The sequence below is a fragment of the Trifolium pratense genome, linkage group LG4 (assembly GCF_020283565.1).
Source record: "Trifolium pratense cultivar HEN17-A07 linkage group LG4, ARS_RC_1.1, whole genome shotgun sequence".
NCBI classification, from domain to species: Eukaryota; Viridiplantae; Streptophyta; class Magnoliopsida; order Fabales; family Fabaceae; genus Trifolium; species Trifolium pratense.
The window spans coordinates 16,563,979-16,570,021 of record NC_060062.1 but is presented as its reverse complement, the minus strand read 5'-3'; the positions used below and the strand labels follow the sequence as shown (position 1 = coordinate 16,570,021).

General features: G+C 23.4%; 1 long non-coding RNA gene across 1 annotated transcript; it reads right to left on the bottom strand.

The window, feature by feature from the left end:
* Positions 1-4,396: 4,396 nt before the first annotated feature.
* LOC123924317 lies at positions 4,397-5,139 on the bottom strand. Its single transcript, XR_006814667.1, has 2 exons — positions 4,976-5,139; positions 4,397-4,713 (listed from the first exon to the last, which is right to left on the bottom strand). It is a non-coding gene; the product is annotated as an uncharacterized LOC123924317 (long non-coding RNA).
* Between the last annotated feature and the right edge of the window lie 904 nt (positions 5,140-6,043).

Here is a 6,043-nt window from a genome sequence, read left to right as displayed (position 1 = left end):
TTCATAAATGAAAAACAATAATTATGATAAGTATCATTGTATATAATTAAATAATTGATAATATTTTAAAATATAGTGAAATAGATAGGTTTAATATTAATTTATATTAAAAATAAGAGGATTATTTAGAAATATGAAATTTTGTATTTGTTTATATAATTGATTTGTATATATTTTTTTTTGCTCACAAATATATTTTAAAGACAATTAATATAGTTTTTAATGATCTCTTATAATATTCCGTAAAAAAATGATTTCTTATATTATTTATAAGTGTGAAAAGATGTATTATATTGTATCTTAATTGTGTAATTTTATAAGAATTTAATTTTTTTTATGGGTCTCAGTAGTGCACTCTCGCAAGTTGTTTTGTTTTTTTTTTACTTTGGTGTATTTTTTATTATTTTCAATAAGAATTATAGCAATAGTCATCCTTGCTAAAAATATTGTTTATGAGAAAGAAAAAATCAAACTCAACTTATAGAATGTGATTTATATATATGGTAGTTTCGTCTTTTTCGTCTTTTGCTCAGATTCCATGAAATTATGTATGAAATAGCAAAACTGCATATTATTTTCCATCCAATTTATTTCTTATATTTTAAGAAAATAAAATTCTTGTGTTAATATATTGACTTCTTTTAAAATTTTCTGTCAAACTTTCACTTGGTGGAGTTTATTTTAACTACCAAAGAAATTGCAAATGAATGCATGCAGGTTTGATTAGAACATACTTAAAATATATTATTACAAATGAAAAATAATAATTATGATAAGTATAATGACATATATATATATATATATATATATATATATATATATATATATATATATATATATATATTTAAATTATAGTGACATAATTTAGTTGTAATCCTGTTATATTAAAAATAAGAAAGTATGTTGTTTAGAAAAATGAGATTTTATATTGTAAATTAAGGACACAATGAATATAATTTTTAGCGAGTCTCTTATAGTATCTCATAAGTTTGAAGAGATGTATCATATTTTATTCTAATAGTGTAATCGTATAAACTAATAAATAAAAAGAAAAACATAATATCTCATAAGTTTAAAAAGATGTATCATATTTTCTTTTTATGGATCGTAATGGTGCAATCGCAAGTTGCTTTGCTTTTTTATTTGTGAGAATTTTTTTAGTATGTTGCCCTGTTTACCTTTTTTTAATTGCTTAATTCTTTTAGTTTTTTTTTCTTTGCGAGGTTTACCTCTGTCCAATTTTTTTTATGTAATTGAGGTGTGAATTGTTTAAATAATTAAGAAGAGATTTGTTAGTGTAATTCAATAATAATATCAAATTACCAATATATATAGTTATATTTAACCAATAAAAACTATTGTAATGATAAATTATTTTTTCAATCGATGTATATATATTCACAATGTTCCACATTCTACTATACTTACTTTTAAATTGTGATTTTATTTTGTGTATTGATAAGAAAGTTAAGAAAACTATATATACAATATCTTCCTCTATTTTTCTTCCTCTGAAAAAATAAAAAGAAATACATATATAATTAGAAAATAGCATTGACAGGTTGGGAAGAAAGTAATCTACTTGAAGATGTTTAAACAATGGAGAATGAGCACACAAAATAAGCATAGCTGTAAAATGTGAAGAGTTAGTAGACTAATTTATACTTATAGAGTAATCTTTGCTACAAAATTTTTAATAATTTATTATCGTTATAAGAAACTTGATTTTCTCATACATTTATTTTTCTTATTGTAACTAATTTACAAATGAAGGTGGATTTGTGGTTTTATTTTCACGATTACTTAAAAAGACAAATTTAATTGAATATAATAATTGCTTTATTGCAAAGAATAAGTAATATCAAAATTAAAATGATGTTTTTTTTTTTTTTCACATCAAAAAAAAAATGATGTTTTTTTTTGTTACAATTAAAATGATGGTTTTGTTGTTTTAATAATTTTAGTGATATTTTCCTTGAAAAAATAAACAATATTGTTGTAGGGTAGTAAGTAAAAATATGGTATTATGAATAATAAAATATATAGTGGAAATGCACTCAAAGATATATACCTACATAAATTGTCACTTTTCATAGACTTCTTGAGCATCAAAGATGCAACAAAGACAAAAATAGAGGTCTCTCTTTTATTCTCTTATCCTAATTCACATGAAAAAATTGTCAAATCTACGTTAAGAAATAAAAAAAATTAAGAAAAAAGTTAGAAAAGTAGGCTAACAAACATTATATCAATAAAAATAAGGATTTCTAAAATTTTCACACAATGTAAGAGTAACATAATTAATAAGTTGCTATATATATATATAGAAATTAATAAATTGTGAAAAAGATGAAGAACCTATTGAAGAGCATCTATCCATTAGTTGGTTGGAGAAAAGTGATGATGAAAACTCAAATTTGCACTACAAACATTTAGTATTTGTGCACAAAATCATATATTTATACACACAATGGTTAGGAATGGGAAAAGATGAAGGTTTAAAGGATTGTATGATAAATTTATTTGTCATAGTTAAGGAATAATAGTTAAGGAATATGAAAGAATGGTAGTTTAAAAGTTGGTATGACAAAGTTATATTTTTCAAAATAATAGCACAATAATAATTAATTAATAAACAATATAACTAAAGTATTTTCTTCATAAAATTTATTTATTTTGTCAAGTATGAAATTTTTTTTAGTAGTAATTTTTTTTATTTGCTTTATTTATTTAAAGTAAATTTTTGCAAAGTGCAAATTATATTTATGCATGCATAGTTTATATTTTATGTTTGGTAGTGTAAAATGTGAAAGACCATATATCTATTCATTTTTCTTTTATAATTTGATCTTCTTTTTTTTTGTCTTTTTTTTCATTATTACTATTATTTATGTTATATGTTACACTTGCTACTAATTTAAATTACTTGTCACTTGAACTTCACATGTATAATTATCAACATCAATATAGCATTTTTTTTTGTTCTTTGCAAAAAAAATATTGGGAGCCATTATTAATGTAACATATAGATAATTACTTTGGAGGATGAATGGACACACAAAATAAATTGTGGGACAAATTTTAAATAGATATGAGAGCTCTCTAAAGCATGCAACATCATCACAATGCTTGCTTATGAGTAACTCAACCTTCTTTTTACTAGTAAAAGATATAAATTTCCTATAAAGAATTAAGGACGGTGTATTGGATTGAGATTTTATGAGACAATTTTGGCAAAAAAAGTCTCGATGATTTTATGAGATTTTGTTGAACTATATTGATTTTGTGAGATTTTAAAGACTTTTTTTACGAGACTTTTTTACAATCAAGATTTTTAATACATGATTTGAATGGATTTTGAGATATTTTTTTCAAAACACTTTTTACAATCAAGATTTCATAATACTTTATATATTATGAAACTTTTGTATATTTGGAAAATTTTAAAAGAATCAATAAATTTTAATAAAAGAAATTATATTTTTTTGGGAATGTAAATATTTAAACAAAAAAATAAAAAACCCTTACTTTTTTTTTACGTATATGTTTCTAATAACCAATAAAAAGGCCACCACCACCACCACCATTGATGGGAAACAGAAGCAGATGAATGTGACGAAAAAAATTCGTTTGCGGTAAAAAGTTGTAATGAATCAAAAGTTTGTAAAAAAGATGTAGAATTTGTTAAAATATTTTTTTGCAAAAAAGCATATTTGATAGGTAATGAAGAAGAAGAAGAAGAAGAAGAAGAAAAAAAACTGGTACAAGGATGTTGAAAGAAGAAATTTGATACAGTGATGATGAATGTAAAAAGTCTTGGAGAGTTCAAAAAAGTCTGAAGGCTTTTGGTGAGATTGTTGAAAAAGTCTATCAAATGTATTTTCAATTAAAAAGTCTCTCAAAATCCATTCCAGAGAAGAATCCATCAAAATCGGTAGATTTTTGTATACCAATGGACATTTTAAAAGTAGTAACAAATTTCAATTGAATACCAACGAATTTTGTTGCCCTGAAAAAAAAATCATATTTGTCTTAATTGAATAACACAAGATTTATTGAACTTTTGTAAAAGTCTTGATTGAATACCTCAAGATTTTTTTGTCATAAAAAAGTCTTTTAAAATCCCATGAAATCTCAATCCAATACACCCCCTTAAAGGTATTCAACAAAATTCTTTAAAATTGTACATTGACAACTTGAACAAAATGTTGACAAAAAAAAAATAAAAAATTAAAGGATACATATCGTTGATGTAAATTAATTTTACACTGATATATAATAAAAATAATTTAATCTTTTATATCCTATAAAAAAAGTGGAGTGAAGAAAACAACTTCAATTTAATTTTTTTTGAAAACTTAAGATGACCGCGTGAGTAATTTGAATACATACTATATGTAGAAGCATAATTATAAATCATTAATTTATGTAATTATATAATACATTTTTTTGTTACAAGCATGTATCATCTTCATATAAGTGAAAATAAATAATAGCTTTTTTATTAACAAATTGTAGATAATGAGCACGAATCTAAAATCCAAACATGCTCTTTTATTGTTCTTCCGTTTATTCATGCAGATATGTCTTTCCCTTCATATATTCAAGTGATCCACACCTATGTCCTATAGTACTCACAAAAGCCATTAGCACACTCACCTTCGAAACCATCAACTACTTTACAATCAGCGTTAGACGTGCAGGGAATGGTACCTGGATTGTCAAATCAGAAAAAACAATGTTATGAAAAGATGATAAATTTTGTGTATAATATAAATCAAAAATGTTATTCAAACACAAATATACAATATTTATATACTTTTTTCTTTTTTTTTTTAATATTTTTTGCATGTTTCGAATTGTGTGCTGTGAGGAAAGAGAGAGAATGTGTCGTATTTTTGTCTACAAATTTGTGTTGATATATCACTCCTCAATATAAATTGAAACTTTTTCAAATGGTATGAAAATAACATACTTGTTATGCCCATTACAACAACAAATAGGGAAAGAAAAATGATCAAAGCAGAAGCAAACATAAAAATTTGAGCCATATTTAATTTTTCTGGTTTGCTTGTAATAAACATATTTCTTTTTATTGCTTTATAAGTACAAATTTGATGCTTTTTTTACTGAAATTAAATAGTTTTTAGCACTTTGGAATCGCTAAAAGGAAATTATAAATTTAAAAATGAAATTAACTTTTTCTTTTTTTTACAAAAAAAATGAAATTAACTTAATTAATTAGTTTATATCAATTAGGAGTTGCAATAAGCCATTTATAAAAATTAAATTAATATTAAATGTCTCTAATTAATCGCTTGTATCTGTTAAACTCAATCAATTGGTCATCACTTAACCTTAATAAATATTTCATAAAAATCTTGATAATTATCAAAATTCATTTTTATTTTTATAAAACTAGTAAAAAACCTGTGCGATTCATTGCAGATTTTATAGATTTATAACACAATTTGTAATTGATATATAATTTTGAAAATTCATGAATATTTTTAAAATATCAACATTAAAATAGTATTTTTATAAAATATTTATTTATTTGATGTGAAAATTTACTTTAAAAATTTACTTTAGAAATACTATATATTTTACTTTAAATATTTTGTCTTAGCTTTTTTATAAAATTCACGTTGCATGTTTCAACTTACTTTTTTTATGGCATGTCATTGATAAGGTCTTAAAATATTATTATTTTAATTATTTAACTAGTTAGTTTTTTTATCTTTACTAATTTATCTATAACTTCAAATTAAAGATTAAATTGTAAAAAGGTAGGGATTAAAATTGAAAATAGAGTGTTCTTTTGTAGGATTCTCATCACGGTTTTTTGGTGATGGACTCTGATAAAGGTTTTGTGTCCCCCTTTGGTCTCACTTTATGGTGGTGATTTGGGGAGACGTAGTAAAATTCTCCCAATTTCAAGGAGAATGTCCCGATGATTGTTGTTTTCTTTGTAGTGGATCTGAACCGGCATATTGTAATGGGTTGCATTAATTTGTACTTTGCTTTGGGCTATGGGTGGTTC